At 38.2% G+C, this 19,191-nt stretch overlaps 1 protein-coding gene and 1 long non-coding RNA gene across 2 annotated transcripts in view; one reads left to right on the top strand and one right to left on the bottom strand.

The window, feature by feature from the left end:
- The window catches only part of ror2 (receptor tyrosine kinase-like orphan receptor 2), a 150,011-nt gene that overhangs the window by 10,925 nt on the left and 119,895 nt on the right, over positions 1–19,191 (top strand). The window lies entirely within an intron of this gene.
- On the bottom strand, positions 1,908–17,541 carry LOC115430057 (uncharacterized). The gene is made up of 3 exons (XR_003936865.1): positions 17,362–17,541; positions 16,748–16,757; positions 1,908–1,917 (listed from the first exon to the last, which is right to left on the bottom strand). It is a non-coding gene; the product is annotated as an uncharacterized LOC115430057 (long non-coding RNA).

The raw sequence follows: 19,191 nt of genomic DNA, 5'->3' as shown, positions 1-19,191 counted from the left end.
ACCTGTAATATTAAAAAAAAAAAATCATAAATTGTCAAAAGTAAAATCTTCAGAACTCGTTTATTGCAAGAAATGTGAAAGAATTTTGTATCATATGATGTGAAAATGCCCATAAATGTAAGCAAAAATGTTAAAAAGCCAATATGTAGCATAGTTCAGAAAGCTGACCTGATTGAGCAAAATTAATGTGATTTTTGGATTCAGCACACCAAAATTATCCTAAATCAGCTCAAAAAACTGAAACAATAAATTTGTTGTTGACCAGTGTTATGAAAGCTGCAGCACCTGAAACTGACCACAATGAACATTTGGCAGATAAACAGAACCACAGTGCTGCAGTTTCACACTCAGTTTGTCATGTCTTTTATGGGGACTGTCTCTTTCAACTTACCATATATTTTTTTTATAAGTTGGTTTATTTATTTATTTATTTTTTTAGCAATTACTAGAAATTTCAGGCGACCCCATTTGAATTCAAAGCGACCCCACGTGGGGTCCCGACCCCAAGGTTGAAAAACACTGGGCTATGTTCACACAGCAGGTCTTAACGCATAATTTGGATTTTTTTGTGAAATCCCATTTTTTGTGTGCTCCTTCATATTACAAATTAAATGTGACTTCTATCAGTTCTCAGTATGAACAGAATGCGACCCTGAAGTGACCTGTATGTCCAAAAGAGGTCCTGACGTAATACATGACCACGCAGACACGCACTGAGTTTGTGGAAGTAAATATGGAGGCATCTGGTATGGGCATGTGTGGAACTGATGAAGTTTCTGTCCATCTGAAGTCAACACCATTACAGTCTAATTTTAAGTAGTAGATTCAAACAGAGCAGAACCAAGTTTTTTGCTGTGGCCTTTTGTGGTGCCATGGCTGCTACGTCTGTAAAACAGAGTATTTGGATGTGGAGGCGGAGTCAGGAGTGGTGAGATAGTGATGTTAGCGGCTTTACTCACACACACTTCATTCAGAATTTTAAAATGACAAGAACGTTAAATAGATCTGGGACCGCCTCTCTGTACCACTTTCACAACAACACACTCATCTCCGGCGACCTCTATCTGTTCACCAGTGTGTTGCAGTCGGACTGTACTGGCATTTCAATGACGTAAAGGTCGGATAAATGCGACCTGGCTGTTCAGACTGACGTCGCATTGCAAAATACCTGTTATGTATCAGATTTAGGACCACATATGAAAGTGGTCTGGGTCGGATTTGAAAAAAATCGGATTTGAACAATTCAAAGTGTCTTTAACAGGTCAGATACAGGTCAGATAGTGACAAAAAAATCAGATTTGGGCCACATGTGGCTGCAGTCTGAACGGAGCCTTAGACTCAAATGTCTGAAACTACATTTTACACGAGTTATTTACATGTATTGACAGGATGAATCAAATCAAATTTTATCTATATAGCGCCAAATCATAACAAAAGTTACCTCATGACACTGTAATGCGGCTAGTACAAACACTGAATCCAAATGCAGTAACTCGGACACAAAAATAAGGTTCAAAGGATTTATTATTCACACACAGGTGAAAGAATAATAATAATGACAGAATCTTGAGGACAAAGGTGGAAGATTTCCTCCTCTGATTCGTCCTCCGCTTCGAGGGCGGCAGCCCGTCTCCCCGAGCGGCGTTTGGGGTATTTTCCCCGACTGGGGAAAAGCAAAGGGAGGTCAGGGACGGAAACAGGTCATACACAGGCAGGCTATCACTCAGGCAACAGGACATAAGGGCTAGACAAATACTCACGTACCAGAAAGTCAGGGCGAGAAGATCGAAACCAGGAAATCCAATGAGGCAGACAAAAACCGACAGGGAGCAGGCAGTAGGCAAAAAACCGAGGAATCCAAAAAGGGTCACAACAGGCAGACAAAACGAACAAACGAGGTCAAGACGCTGGTAAGAACTACGAGAGTTACAAACTGGCGTCTGACAGGGGGAAGAGACAGGGTTTAAATACACAAAAGGGAGGGAAGACAACTAGACACAGGTGGAGCAAATCAGGGCGGAGACAGGTAATCAGGACAGAGGTCAGGATGAACGGGGAACAGGAAGTAAAGACGACAGACAAGACACATGAGGGAAAACTTAACAAAATAAAACAGGAAGTGACAAACAAAACATAAAAGACAGACGAGACCAGACTATCGTCTGGCTGCGGGTATGACAGACACTTTACATATAGAGTTGGTCCAAACCAGACTGAAGCCAGTTTACAGAAACCAACAGAAACCAACAGGAGCAAACACTAGTGCGAGGAGACAGAGGAAGGAAAAAGGACCTTTAACAGGTTTAAACCTGGAGGATGGACGAGTGACAGGAGGAGAGAGAGGGTTAGAGAGAGGAAAGGAGGAGAACAAGAGAGAGCGATAGAGATAGAGAGAGACTGGGGGAGTGGGGGAGAAGTAGGGGGGAGGTAGGGGGAGACACATGGATGGAACTGATGCACAGAAAACTGAACTAGAACATCTGTGGAACTGTAGAATAAACACTATCAGAACTATATGGATAAGAGAGTGATGACGAGGAAGGAGGAGAGAGGCAGGACCACAGCAGCAGGACCAGAGAGGATCCAGGGAAAACCTGTGATGATCCTGGGAGAACCTGTGATGACCTAGGGAAAACCTGTGATGATCCTGGGAAAACCTGTGATGATCCAAGGAAAACCAGTGATGACCTAGGGAAAACCTGTGATGATCCTGGGAAAACCTGTGATGATCCTGGGAACACCTGTGATGACCTAGGGAAAACCTGTGATGATCCTGGGAACACCTGTGATGACCTAGGGAAAACCTGTGATGATCCAAGGAAAACCTGTGATGATCCAAGGAAAACCTGTGATGATCCAAGGAAAACCTGTGATGATCCTGGGAACACCTGTGATGACCTAGGGAAAACCTGTGATGATCCAAGGAAAACCTGTGATGATCCAGGGAAAACCTGTGATGATCCTGGGAACACCTGTGATGACCTAGGGAAAACCTGTGATGATCCAAGGAAAACCTGTGATGATCCAAGGAAAACCTGTGATGATCCAGGGAAAACCTGTGATGATCCAAGGAAAACCTGTGATGATCCTGGGAACACCTGTGATGATCTAGGGAAAACCTGTGATGATCCTGGGAACACCTGTGATGATCTAGGGAAAACCTGTGATGATCCTGGGAACACCTGTGATGACCTAGGGAAAACCTGTGATGATCCTGGGAACACCTGTGATGACCTAGGGAAAACCTGTGATGATCCAAGGAAAACCTGTGATGATCCAAGGAAAACCTGTGATGATCCAGGGAAAACCTGTGATGATCCAAGGAAAACCTGTGATGATCCTGGGAACACCTGTGATGATCTAGGGAAAACCTGTGAGGCAATAAAGCACAGAGACTCCAGGGAAGAAGTCAAGTCAAGTGTGTTGCAGTCGGACTGTACTGGCATTTCAATAACGTAAAGGTCGGATAAATGCGACCAGGCCGTTCAGACTGACGTCGCATTGCAAAATATCTGATATGAATCAGATTTAGGACCACATAGGAAAGTGGTCTGGGTCGGATTTGAAAAAATTGGATTTGTGCCGTTCAAACTGTCTTTAACAGGTCAGATACAGGTCAGATAGCAGCAAAAAAATCGGGTTTGGGCCACATGTGGCTGCAGTCTGAGCGTAGCCTTAGACTCAAATGTCTGAAAGTCCATTTTACACCAGTTATTTCCATGTATTGACAGGATGAATGCATCAGCAGGTATTAAACGCTTCAGTAGGTGGTTTTAGTCGATGGTTTTGGGCCTTTATGGGTTAATCGAGTTAAGAGAGGAATGTGTGAGGGATTTGGACTCCAATATTCATGGGCCTAAAAAAGCCCTCTGAAGACAGTTACACAGGTAGGGAAGTATGCAGTATAAAACATGAGAACACATCCTGGGACACTTTAACGGGATAATTATGAACAGGCTGAACAGCGCCTGTGGCTCTGAATAAGCACATGTTGGAATTCAGAAGGATTAAAAACATCCAGCATCTTCTTCTTCTTCTTCCTGGAAACACAACTCATACACAACAACATATTTCTTAAGCTCGGTCGGTGTCCATCACTGAAACTACTGTATCAGCTCTGGTTAAATATAGCAGACAAAAGGCAGCTTAAAGGAGCGCTACAGCTGACCTCTGAGGGGGCGGGGCTTTCTCTCAACTCTACTGATTTATGGAACCTGGTTCAAAAAGTGGTCAGGCGCACTTCCTAACCAAACCAAACAAATGATAAAACCAGCCGACACAAAGATCACAACACACTGAAGGGAGTGCGAACCCTCATGTGTGTTTTGTCTGTGAATCCAACCCCTTTTTTTTTTTTTTTTTAGGTTATTCCCATCTGTTTTGCTTGGATAGCTTGTAAATTTAAATATTTTTATAATTTAATGGGGGTTTTTTTGGCTCTAAAACAAAGAAAATTTTCTTCAGACATTTCAGGTTGTCCTTATTTGTTCAGGCTAATCACATTTTATTGTTACAGGAAGATTTGTTAATGTTAACCCTGTAACGCCAAATGTATCATATTTGGTACATGAGTTTTGAAGCCCTCTACATGATCAGTGTGATATTTTTTTTCTTAAAAAACCTGATGTATACAATTAGATACATGCAATACACAGATAATCCACCAGGGGGAGGAGTTCATTGACCAGAGGCCTTTCCAGTGACACGACAAGACTGACATTAATTAGGAAGGAGGAAGAACTGGGACCATTCAGAAAAGGAATTAACAATTTGTTCGACATGTTTGTGTTATATTATGTTTTTGTTTGTTCAAAAAGATTAATATTTGAGCATCGAGACCCGATGGATCAAATATGATACAAAATTGTTTTTTGTTGTTAATGGAAAAACTGACATTACGCACTTCTGGTTTTTTGACGTTTAGTAAATATTGGTAAAGTTTTGCACAGGTGTCCAATGGAAAAGCGACTAAAACTTCTTCCTGGAAACATAATTTATACACAACAGCGCATATTTCTTAAGCCCGGTCGGTGTCCATCACTGAAACTACTGTAACAGCTCTGGTTAAATATAGCAGACAAAAGGCAGTTTAAAGGAGCGCTACAGCTGACCTCTGACCTCTGAGGGGGCGGGGCTTTCTCTCAACTCTACTGATTTATGGAACCGGTTCAAAAGGGGGTCGGGCGCACTTCCTAACCAAACCAAACAAATGATAAAACCAGCCGACACAAAGATCACAACACACTGAAGGGAGTGCGAACCCTCATGTGTGTGTTTGGTCTGTGAATCCAACCCGATTCATAAAAACGCCATCGTCATTCTGCTGCTGATGCTGAACACGACTCAGGAGGAAACCCTTAATTTGGAACTCTTCCTGTCACTTCAAAAAAAAAAAAAAAAAGACTTGTTATGGTGAAGATAAGCTGCTTTGTGAACACCGCCCGAGATTAGGACAGACTGACAAGACTGAAAAACCGACGCCATGTTTCCATCCAGTGTTTTTTTTTCTTTCCTTTGAGATTTGACTAAATGGTTTTAATTCTATCACTGCTCTTTCTTCTGTTCAGGGGTTTGATGGTGAAATGCAGTGGTGTCAAACTCATTTTAGTTCACTTCCACATTCACCCTAATTTGATCTCCAGTGGGTCAGACCAGTAAAATAATAACAGTGAAAAAAAGTAAAATTATATTAGGATAATGTTTACATCCACAATGTTTCCTTAAAAATCTGAAAAACATGAGCAACTTGAAATATCTTAGGAGAAACAAGGGCAATTTTAACAATATTCTGCCTCAGTTTGTCATTTACACATGTGCATTACAACTTACATTACAATTACAAATACATAAAACATTTAGTAACAGGCAGAATATTGGTAAAATTGCATTTACTTCTCTTTAAACATTTCAAGTTGTTCATATTTGTTCAGGTTATTCACATTTTTTGTTTGTTAATATAAACATTTTCATGTAATTTTACTTTTTTTTTTTTTTTTTTTACACTAAAACAAAGATCAAATCTGCAGTTGTCATTATTTATTGGTTATTGTGATAATATTTTACTGATCTGACCCAGCTGAGATTGAATTGGTCCATATGTGGAACCTGAACTAAAATGATTAATATCTTAGTGTAATTTTTATATTTCCCAGATTCATCCCCCAGGCCAGACTGGACCCTTTGGTGGGCCGGATTTGGCCCCCAGGCCGTGTGTTTGACACCCCTGGCATAAATGGTCAGATAAGTCTGAACTCTTACATGGTGTATCCTGACACACAGGGGAAAGTATCAGAATAATATTCTGGGGCATACTGCCTTTCTATTTTCAAATATCACCCTCAGTATATCCCACAAGACAAAAAAAATGTCTGTTCGCCTGACAACTTGTCATTAAAGGTGATCATTTTCAAGCATTTTATTATACATATCACTGTCTTACATGGATATGAAAAACTTCCCACATTTGTAAGCTTCAGTTTAAGCCCAAGATGACCGTTCTATCTGGAACACAGGTGTCAAACTCCGGTCCTCAAGGGCCAATATCCTGCATGTTTTCGATATTTCCCTCTTCCATCACACCTGGAAACCATCATTATCAGGTTTCTGCAGAGACTGATGATGAGCTGATCATTAATTGATCCAGGTGTGGCTGGAAGAAGGAAATATCTAAAACATGCGGGACATCGGCCCTCGAGGACCGGAGTTTGACATTGAATAATGTTTCACCCCTGGTGGACCAGGGTATCAGGGTGCAACAGAAAACAACACATTAAGCCAGTGTTTTTCAACCCTGGGGTCTGGACCCCACGTGGGGTCGCCTGGAATTTCTAGTAATTGATAAAAACAAAAATAAAAATTTACTAATAAAAAATATATGGTGAGTTGAGAGAGAAAATCACAATACATAAAAGCTGAAACTGAAGCTGAAACTGCAGCACTGTGGTTCTGTTTCTGTGTCAAATGTTCATTGTGGTCAGTTTCAGATGCTGCAGCTCTTTCATAATTCATAGTTTGAGTTCTTGTTTGTTCAGTATTAGGGATGTAACGATTACCGGTATAACGATAAACGGCGTTAAAATTGCAGATGGTTAGTATTACCATTTAAATTCTAATTCTCATGACAACTGTGTTTGATTACTGCACTTATAGGGGAAAAAACCCTAAGTAAAGATCTGCTTTTATGTCAAATATTTGAGTATAGTTTTAATTTATCACAATTTTAATTTTCTATACCTGATATTTGGAACCAATATTCACTTATAAAGTCTTTGAAGAGGTTCGTTAAGCATCTGTGTGTTATTTATGCAATAAAGTATATACATTTTTCAAATTGGATTTTTTGTGTGTGTGTGTTTTTTGTCCTTTTATGTTTTTATAGTAGGTTAAAGTGAAAAAAATAATAGACAGAAGAGACAGATGAAGTTGTGCTGAAAAAACAGATCCCAAACATGGCTATAGTAAACATTTGTTTCTATAGTATATAAAGGCAAAATCAAAAGGACTGAAAAACGGATAAAATAGGCTCAGACCACTAAGGGTTAATATTTGAATGTTTCTGACACAGAAGGGACATTGTACCGATTATTTCATTTGTTTTTATTTTTTTGTTTTGTTTTTTCAAAATACAGCTTGGTTAAACTTTTTCATTGTGTGTATCAGTACTTTTTGAACATTTTGAGCACAATTTCAATAATATCGCAATAATAATGATAACCGTGATAATTTTGGTCACAATAACCGTGATATGAAATTTTCATATGGTTCCATCCCTATTCAGTATTAATTGTCCTCCTTGTAAATCACAGCTGGACTGACTGTACATATCCTGACCAAGGAAAATAAAATTCTCCCTTTGTGCAGTAATCTACACCTGGATTTACTGCCTCTGTCCACAATAATAGACATTATATAGACTAAATGTCCTCTAAAATTAACGTTTATTTGCAACATAGTATAGCAAACTATTACGTGATCAAAAACAAATTAATTTTTGCAAAAAAGAAAAAATGCCGCTGTTTTGAGTGTCTGAGGTCGCCAGAAATTTGTGATGTTAAAATGGGGTCATGAGCCAAAACAGGTTGGAAACCACTGGACTAATGCATGAACAGGTATGAACCAGTGTCGATCAGTAGATGGTTGTGGTTTCCAGTGGCTGTTTGGGTCTTTGAGGGTTAAGTAGAAGTATTCCAGTAACCGTTTAGGTGTTTATCAGCTGATAGTCCTTCTGCATTTTTACTTTAGTAACATTTTAGGACTTTGACTCATAATGGAATGTTTGCCACAGTGTCTCCTTTTCCTTCGATAAAGCGTTTGTGTAATTCTGGTTGTGTTGAAACAGGCTCCACAGCTAAATGTTCAGAATGAAAATAACATTCAAAGGCTTATCAGATGCACTGGATAATGATACTTTAAAACAGGGTTTTATCACAAGATTGTTATCGCATTGACAATTTAAACCACAGAATTACCCTGTTCATGTTACAGAGTAATCTAGCAGGAATGTGGACTTATTGCACATATTTGACTCACCACCAGCTGCTGTTTGATGTGGTTTTACAGAGTGAGCTTTAACTTTGAGCCGGACAACTGCACGTTCTGCACGACCACACACTGGTCCCACCAAAATAAATGAAGACTGCTGATTCACTGATTCTACTGAGCTGATCTGGCCGCTGACGAAAACCAGTTCATATTCTGCCCTTTACAGCTCAGTTGAGATTCAGCCCAGTTTGATCTCCAGTGGGTCGGACCAGTAAAATATTAACATAATAACAACAACTCCAAATTTTTCTTTGTTTTAGTGCAAAAAAGTAACATTGTATTATGAAAATATTTACATTTACAAGCTAACTAAACAAAAAAAAATGTGAATAACCTGAAAACCCTTACATTTCCCAAGAAAAATAAGTACAATTTTAATATTATGCCTCAACTTCTCATTTACACAGATCTACAAAGGCACAAAAAAATTTAGTAAAAGGCAGAATATTGTTAAAATTAAACTTATTTTTCTAGAGAATTTATTTTTCAGGTTATTCCCATCTTTTTTGCCTGGATAGCTTGTAAATTTAAATATTTTTAGAATTTAATGGAATTTTTTTTTTTTGCACTGAAACAAAGAAAATTTTCTTCAGACATTTCAGGTTGTTTTATTTGTTCAGGTTAATCACATTTTATTGTTAAGAGGAAAATTTGTTACTGTTAACCCTATAACGCCGAATGTATCATAGTATCATTTGATACATGCATTTTGAAGCCCTCTACATGATCAGTGTGGTATTTTTTTTCTTGAAAAACCTGATGTATACAATTAGATACATGCAATACACAGATAATCCACCAGGGGGAGGAGTTCATTCACCAGAGGCCTTTAGTGACACTACAAGACTGACATTAATGAGGAAGGAGGAAGAACTGGGACCATTATGAAAAGGAATTAACGATGTGTTAGACATGTTTGTGTTCTATTATGTTTTTGTTTGTTCAAAAAGAATATTTGAGCATTAAGACCCGATGGATCAAATATGATACAAAACTGAAACTCATACATAGAAATTAATATTTGAATTTTTTGTTGTTGTTGTTCAGAAGAACCAATAAAGGCTCCAGTTTCAAAGAACTGGAATTTTCTGTCAATGATTTAATTATTCAGGTTTTACAGGGTTAATATTTTCATAAAACAAACAACTAAAACAAAGAAAATTTGGAGTTGTCATTATTTACACGTATAATGTAATGTTATTTTTTCCACATTAAACCAAGAAGAAAATTTGGAGTTATTATTTAGAATTTATTATGCTATTCTTGTGCTTCAGCTCATATTGGTCTGTATGTGGAAGCTGAATTCAAACCAGTTCAACACCAATGACTGTTAATATTTTTAGTGTAATTTTTGCGCCGGCTGGATTGGACCCTTTGGCGGCCTGTTTTTGGGCCACAGCCACATGTTTGACACCCCTGCTCTAGAGGCTATGACTGACCTCGTACATGTACAGTTTATACATGAAGCCAGTGTGTATTTTTACTAGTGACGGGTATTTAATGACTTTTTGAAGTTGAGTCGATTAGCTGTGATGTCATTGTTAACACGTGTCCTTCAGAAAAACCCAAAATACTGGAAAAAAAAACAGAACCTGACCAACCCTGGAGTGACTGGACCACAAGTACACCATTTAGACTTAATATATGCAACACAGCAGAAACAGTGGCATAAACATTAGTTCCATGTCTGTGTGAATTAAGCAGAAATCAGCCCCGACCCAAACAAAATAAAATAGGACCAGTGGCCCTGTAGCTTAGCGGCCAAATTCAAAGCTTAGGTAAATGTATCCAGATCCATTTATTCTCCCCCAGTTCTGTGTATTTATTCTATTACAGAAATAGTCCATGTTTTGCTCATATTCCAATCAGATCTGTAAAAAAATTCAAATTCACACTTGATATCATTGATACTGATTTATTGGATCAATCCACTTCCTATCTGTTAGAATGGGAACATTTTTCAAAGTGGCACCAAATCCAGAATCAGATCCGGATGGAAATAATTTCAATCCCTTGTGTTGACATCATCATACAGAAGCTGTATACCAAGTCTGAAGTCAATCAGAACTGGAGTTTGGGAGAAAAAGACGATTGGAATGTTTTCCCCATAAAAGCCCATGTTAAATTTTGCGTCAGTTCCAGATCCAGAAGAAGATCCTGATCAGCATGTGGACATTATGTTTGGGTCATCTCCCCATCAGGGCTGGACTGGAGACATTTACACTGGAGATCATTTATATTTACTGAGTTACTGCATCCATCCACTTCCTATCTTTGATAATAGGGATTTTTTTCAAAGTGGCACCAAATCCAGAATCAGATCCAGATCCAAATAATTTCACTAACTTTTGTTGACATCATCATAAAGAAGCTGTAGACCAAGTGTGAAGTCAATCAGAATTATAGTTTGGGAGAAGAAGACGACTGAACGTTTTGTAACGAACAACAGATGACGATGCCGGACGCCACATGACGACAGTAGTTTACAGCCTGTCGGCCGGTAAGCTAACTAGTCCAGTCTCACAAAAAGAATTCAGCCATACTTACTGTTCCACCAGTCAGTTATTCATGCACATTCCTCTAAATCAGCATTTAATTTTACTAAATTATAAAACACATGCTTGTCAAAATCCCAAATATCTCCAGTAATAAGAACCAGTCCTCCACCAGTTGAACATCCATTGTTATTAATTCTTCTCAGGCAAAGTCTTTTAATCTTAGTGACAGTTTGGTCTGTCAGCGCTAACACTGACCATCTGAGTCTGACAATTTACAACTACACAAAAAAAAAAAAACATCTGGAAGGATGTGAATGAACACTGGAAGTGGAGCATGTTTTAACAGAGATAGAAACTCAGAACAAACCAAACATCAGCCCATTCACAGCAGATATGATCTAAAACTGCAAAACCGACAACTGAAAAACCCGATGTATACAATTAGATACATGCACTACACACATAATCCACCAGGGGGAGGAGTTTGTTCACCAGAGGCCTTTAGTGACACTACAAGACTGACATTAATGAGGAAGAACTTTGTAAACTTTTAAAAAGGAATTACCAATGTGTTTGACAGGTTTGTGTTCTATTTTTGTTTGTTCAAAAAGAATATTTGAGCATTGAGACCTGATGTATCAAATATGATACAAAATTGAAACACGTACATGGAAATTGATATTTGAAAAAAAAAGTGTTGGGGTTGTCCAGAAGGACCAGTAAAGGCTCCAGTTTCACAGACCTGTTTGTGTTTCCTGTCGTTCAGAACAGGTGTTTCAGTTTCATCCTTCTGTCGCTGAAATAACTCCAGATAACTGACGCTGCTTTTCTTTTTGGCACCGAGTCTTAGATTTTCTCTTGTTCGTTGCTCATTTTTCAGTGCTGTTACCAGCGACTCACTCCATGTGCAGGGGGCGTGGTCTGCTTCGCCAAACTGATTAAGAACGATTGTGATTGGTGGATGGCTGTGTGCAGTGTGTGTCAGGTCCCCAGGATGAACTTAGATGAGAACATGTTCAGTTCATTTGCGTCCTACGTTGCAGGACCTGCGATGTGACTATTACGGACACGTACAGCACATTACAATGATGATGTTCGAACGATATTTTGTGCAGCTCTAGTTGAAACTGTTGAAGGTGTTTAATAAACCTGGTAAGTGCACAGATAGTCCCTTCTGTTTGAATGAAACCTGATTAATACAGATTAAAAATGAAGGATATTTGAAGGGTCTGGTGGACTGTAAGTGAGAGAGTCAGTATGGATCAACACATAGCAGGTTATGTGAATTACTATGCACTTGATGATAATGCTGCTGCTGTGGTGGAATGAAAAACAAAAAAACTGAATAGTGTCTTTGGGGGGACTCTCATTTGTATGTATTAAATATGATTCTTTTGTTTCTGACCCCAACCCCTGTTGTTTCTGTTGTTATGGTTGTTTTTGTCTAAGACAGCACTGTTCGTTTGCTTCTGTGCTGGTTTGTGTCTTTGTGTATTTGGCTGTTCATAATGACATGTCTTATGTGTGAAGGAACAGAAACTATTTTATTTTTTGGTACATATGGCCTAACCTTCCATACATGTCTCTCCAGCCTTTTGCTTTTTATTTGTATTTATTCTTTTTCTGTATTTTATTGTGTGTTACATGAAAAACTCAATAAAGATATTGAGGGGAAAAAAAGAATGATATTTAATCATGATTAATCAAAATTAATCCAAAGCAACCCTGTGATTAATCTGATTAAAAACTGTAATCATATGACAGCACTAATATATATCTTCATTATCTCAGCCCTAAACAGTGATCCACTGATGCAGATTAAGGTTATTATCGTTAACGAAAATTAACAAAATGACGAGAACTAGAATTGAAAAAACATTTTCGTTAACTGAAATAAATAAAAACTATAATGAATAGAAAAAAAATGGTGTGCTTACAAAATTAACTAAAACGGATAAAAATTATGGATAAAATTCCCTTCATTTTCATTTTTGTCAGTGTCAGATTGATATGAAATCGATTTATTTTGCTCGAGCGATTGTAGCTAGCAGCACCATTCGGAACTTCACGGTCCGTCAGTTGTGGTCAGTTATGGTTTACAGTCGTCTTCTGGTCCCCACTCTACCTCATGGCAGACGTCCATCCTCCTCAGTCTGGCTCTGCTCCAGGTTTCTGCTGTTAAAGGGAAGGTTTTCCTTCCACTGTCACCACTCACTAGTGTTCGCTCCTGGAGGATTCTGTTGGTTTCTGTAAATTGGCTTAGAGTCCGGTTTAGACCAACTCTATATGTAAAGTGTCATGAGGTAACTTTTGTTATGATTTGGCGCCATGTAAATAAAATTTGATTGACTGATTTGATACCTGGAAACATGGAGACTAAAGTTGGGAGAACGCAGTAGAGTTCTGTTTGGGATTTATTTGAATACGACGACAGAGAAGAAGAGAAACAAGAAAAGCACTCGGAGATCGCAGACCTCCACCAAGATAGATCTGCCCCCCCGATCACCACCAAAATTTAATCATTTCTTCCTTGTGTCAGTGTCAACATTTCCTGAAAATTTAATGAAAATCCTTCCATAACTTTTTGAGTTATCTTGCTAACAAACTAACAAACACGCATGCAAACACACAAAGCAAAGCGATCACAATATCTCATGGCGGAGGTAAAGATACGCCAAAACTAAAACTAAACTAAAACTAAGCATTTAGAAAAAAAATGAAAACTAATAAAAACTATCAAACCTGCTCTAAAAACGTATTCAAATGAACTGAATTAGAGGGGGAAAAAAAGTCTAAACTAAATAAAACTACACTAGAATAAAAAATCCCAAAGTGTTGGAACCTTGCTGCAGACACAGCAGTACAGTTAGAGCAGAGGTACGATGTTGTCTACAGTGTTTCTTGGCCTGGTCCTCCGTCTCTGCTCGCCTGTAAAAGTCAACATAACAACTCTACGGTGTCTTTTAAAGTGCAGTCATGGTCTTCTCACTGATGATATGGAGAGCGTTGTGGTCAGACTGTAGGCTTTAACACAGACGCAGCGACACAGTCATCCTCAAAGCTGACTGTTCAGACTGAAGCCACTGATGTGAACGTTAACAGGAAGCAGGCACAAAAAAACCAACCAACTCCTGTCTTAAACACACAGTCTATGATACGGCAGTCCATCCTGTCTACAAGTCCATTCACTCTGAGCCCTGTCCATGGGAACGTCCTCCACCAGGGTAATTAGTCCCAGATCCAGGCCTCTAATGAGAACCAGATCCAGGACATACCCACACACACCAGTTTACTTCCTGGTCGTCATTTCTCTGTGTGTTGTCACATGGCATAAACAAATACAGGAAAGACTTCAAAACCTCTTCAGCGTTACTGCCTCTTTGTTTTTTAGTTGAGTTTTTTTCTTTTTTTGGTGTAATCTGTGCGTTTGTGCAGCGTTTGGGGGTTGGTGTCAGGAACGTTAGGCTGACGTTGTGTGAGAAAACATGTGCAGAGCAGCGTTCGCCGTGGGGGTCTACGCCGGGGTCAGAGAACTCAGCCAATTCCTGCCTCCAAGACGCTCAAATTCCTCTCACATGTTCACTGCAGGTCAGGAAATATCGCAAATGTTTACCCTGAGTCCTTTCTATTCTTCCTCCGCTCACTCACTACCAGGCAGATAAGCTGAACACTAGGAGCCGAAAGAAACTGCAGCTGAAGTCACTGTTGTTGACTTTCCCATTCGAAGGTTCTGAATCCTGTTCATTAGGTCATTTATTAACAGAAACGCACTGATTAGAGGAAGGCAGCGGTGTGCGGCTCAGCGGACCAGTCCAGACATGCATCAGAAACACAGACTCAGCTGATCAGACTGGGATTCAGCCCAGTCCTGTTTGTTCCATCCTCCACTCATGCAACAGTTGTGTGTCCATCTGCTCTGGTCATGTTCAGGTGGACGTTCCTATTCATTGTTTCATTTTCTCTCATATTCTTTCCTTTAGTTTAGGCTGTAAGAATACATTCTCATATAATTAGTCCAAAATAAAGTGAAATAATCCAGTTAAGTCATGCAATCGTTGTTGTATTTTTGGCACATTTTGAAGTAGTACATTAGATTTAAGACATTAAAATAAAGGACGGACGGACGGACGGGTTAAATTGTTATCTTTGTTTCCAAAATGCCTCAGAGATGATTTTGACTTAATTTCTCTTAACACTGATTATTTTTTTAATCCATGACTATGATTTTAAATGTTCTACCTTTAAATTTCTAAAATATTTTCCATGCTCTGACTGTAAATAATAATTTTCTGCCACAACTAAGCATCTACTTTCATCACATCTCACTGAGATAGATAGATAGATAGATAGATAGATAGATAGATAGATAGATAGATAGATAGATAGATAGATAGATAGATAGATAGATAGATAGATAGATAGATAGATAGATAGATAGATAGATAGATAGATAGATAGATAAAAGCTCTTTACATTATAGATAGACCCACTGATCACTTTATTATCATTCCAGAACACGTGCAAAATAAATCATACACTTGAACAAAATTCCACTAAATGACTCTCAACCAGTATAAAAATATTTACAGTTGTCAAATATTCAATCTCAATAGATAAAAAGTTTTAAAAGTCTATAAAATAGTACTACCAGATGATTTTTAGTACCAGTAATATCCTCCTGAGACCCAGGAAGGTAAAAGTTTAGCCTTTTTTTCTCCATTAAATAATTGTCTTGATTGGAAACGGCATAAAGCAACAGTTCTTACAAGACATATATATTCGGCTAAAATTTCCTTAGGGGGTCAAATGAGTGTCCATTTTTGTCAAAAAAAAAAAAAGTTGTCCTAAAGTCATAGAAGTGTGTGTAAATAATGTTAATCCATTTGTGCACAGACTACTGATATTCTTTGACAGTGGAAGCTCTATTTTCATAAATATTGGATTTGGAATAGCACGTGGATGTGAAAACTTTTGCTGGTGGACGGACATGACATTACCCATGATGCTCTGGTCAGTCCCAGTACTTTATTAGGAATAAACTTCTAGACTTCCTATTGCTAATTGTGCTCTTCTTCATAAATGTTGGTATTGTGGATCTAAAACAATCCCAGCTGACACAAAAACACTAAATGTGTCAGTGGACGGATGTGACATGGTTGTTGTGGATCCCATCATACTGATGCTCTGCAGCCATGTCAGCGTTTACACTAATGATCCCTGTGCAAAAACTAGGAGCACTATTATTTATTGGATAGTTTATCATCAGACTAAAGAGGAAAGAACAATATAGAATTGTTCTTTCTGTATAAAAAAGCTTCTTATTGTAAAAGTGTTGATGTAAACAGTGCTGTGTGCCATTCTTCATGTATGTATTGGTGGAACAGAAGCAGGATGGATCAGCACCATACTCCAGATTGAACCTGTACAAATAAAACATGTGATATGGAGGAGAGAATCTGGGAAGAAAAACTGGGGAATCTAAAAGAATAGAAGATTTGTTTTTAGCTCAATTCAGTTCAAATAGAACTTGGCCATTTGTGACATGAAAATATAGCATTAATTGTGATGAAATTGGACATTTTTGAGCTGAAAACATAGTTCATATGAGCATCATTTATTTATTTATTTAATGTAATGTCATTTGCAATAGGTGGTGTTTTAGTTTTATTAAGTAAAGTTGTGAAACTCTTGTCCCCTGCAGTGGACACAAATGCATAGCTGGGTCTTACGAGGATATAAAAAACACAACATTCAGAGCCCTCAAAAGCCAAATGGAATACCATTAGCATCCTCGTATATTTCAGTTTCCATATAACTGCCAAGAAAATTCAATGCAAACCTGTAGAATGTTGTAAAACGGCTGTAGTAGCGGCAGTAATAGTAGAGGTCTGGAAACACATCAGACTGGAATTAATTGGTCTCCTCATCAGTTCACATCTACGTCGTACTTCTACCAACCAACACGTTATGGAAATATCTGGAAAAGTCACTTCAGCTTCGGTCTGTCATTGTGATGTTTGATATGGAATTCTATTGTGATAATGATCCTTACCTCAGGTTTCTTTAACCCTTTAACACCAAACATGTCATATTTGATACATGAGTTTTGAAGCCCTCTCCATGATCAGTGTGATATTATCTATCTATCTATCTATCTATCTATCTATCTATCTATCTATCTATCTATCTATCTATCTATCTATCTATCTATCTATCTATCTATCTATCTATCTATCCATCTATCCATCCATCCATCCATCCTTCCTTCCTTCCTTCCTTCCTTCCTTCCTTCCTTGTGTTTTGGCCTCAGTATGACATCTACAGTCGCAGAAAAAATTATTAGACCATTTATAGTCCTCAAAAACACTGGTTCTGTACTCCAGTCCTAACTCGTGTGTGTGTCATGTGACTAAAACAGACAGAAAAGAAAACATGGAATGAATAAAAGCACTGTTTGTGTCAGTACAATGACACAGATACTGATGGAAGAACTGGCGGGATTTTGGTTTTTATCCAGAAAACATGTTAAATGGACAGATATCAGCTCTGAAATTAAACTACTATGAGACGTTTTTGTTGGTTTCATTATATTTGTCCAAACAAATGGACCTTTAGTTGGACCAGGCATAAAAATGAACAAGAAATGAAAGAAAACAAGGGGTGGGCGAAGAATTTTTTTCCGCGACTGTAGTTGAATTCACCTTGTCCTTACATATGAGTCATCATCATCATCATCATCTTCATCTCCGTTCAGACCAGATCAAACCCAGGCTGTGGTGGAGTCTTGCTCATAGGCACATGTTCAGCCTGTGTTTGGACATTCAGAGCTGCTGCCACAGGTCAATCCCTCCTTGTTACTGTTCGCACAGGCCTTGTGTCTGTGGCTGGAGCTCCATTCACATCAACACTACCACTCTTCCTCAGGTTTTTTTTTTTTTTTTTTGCTTTATGGCTCCAGGAAAGGGAAGGGGTGTCAAATTCATATTAGTTCAGGGGCCACATTCAGCCCAATGTGATCTTAAGTGGACTGGACCAGTGAAATAATAACAATAGTAAAAAAGTACAATTACAGTAAGAAAATGTGTACACCTACAAAGTACAATTTAAAAAATGTGACTACTGATGTGACTTTGTAAGGAAAATATATGCAATTTTAACAATATTTGGCCTCATTTACACATGCACATTATAACTTACAGATCACAGTGGATCTACAAATACAAAAAACATTTAATAACAGGCAGAATTTTGTTGAAATTACACTTTTCTTAAAACATTACAGGTTGTTCATATTTGTTCGCATTTTTTGTGAAAAGGATAGTTTGTAAATATAAACATTTTCATATAATTTAACTTTTTTACATTAAAACCAGGAGAAAGTTTTGGAGTTGTCATTACTTATGTTATTACCTCTGTCAAGGGAGATATGATTTCATCAGGGTTTGTCTGTTTGTTTGTTTGTTTGTTTGTTTGTTAGCAAGATAACTCAAAAAGTTATGGACAGATTTTAATGAAATTTTCAGGAAATGTTTATACTGGCACAAAGAACAAATTCTAAAATTTTGGTGGTGATTTGTGGGGGGGGGGGCTGATCTGCCTTTGTGGAGGTTTGCACTCTCCAGGTGCTTTTCTAGTTAGTTATTATTTTACTGTTTAAACCCACTTGAGATCATATTGTTCTGTATGTGGAACCTGAATTTAAAATGATTTGAACATCCTCTGTTGTTAACCCTTAGGGGTCCACGGTCACGGCCCTGTGACTGAATCATGTGACATTTTCAACACGTCGTAGCGTCAGAAGTTGGTCACACACACCACTGGGGGTAATTACATTAGAAAGTGCAGGCTAGAAACACTCTCTCACCTTTTATTTGATATTGATAGAACAAATACAACCGGAGATATGACGGTTTGAAATCGGAGCAAACAGACGTGAGTAAAAGTATGAAATTGTGAAAATGAAAATTTCAGACCATATCTATGTCATTCTTTGTCCTTTTTCAAAACAGAAAAAACTGGCAGAACCTGTGGATTCTAGGGATGTAAAATATTAATTGACTAATGATTAATTGTCGATAAGAATTTGCTCTATTAAATTATTAATTGCGTGTTAATTGCCCTTGTCCACCCGTCCACACCTGTCTGAACGCTG

This window comes from Sphaeramia orbicularis, chromosome 12 (genome assembly GCF_902148855.1).
Source record: "Sphaeramia orbicularis chromosome 12, fSphaOr1.1, whole genome shotgun sequence".
Classification (NCBI taxonomy): Eukaryota; Metazoa; Chordata; class Actinopteri; order Kurtiformes; family Apogonidae; genus Sphaeramia; species Sphaeramia orbicularis.
Note: the sequence above shows the minus strand (reverse complement) of the source record. Positions and strands in the feature narration are given on the sequence as shown.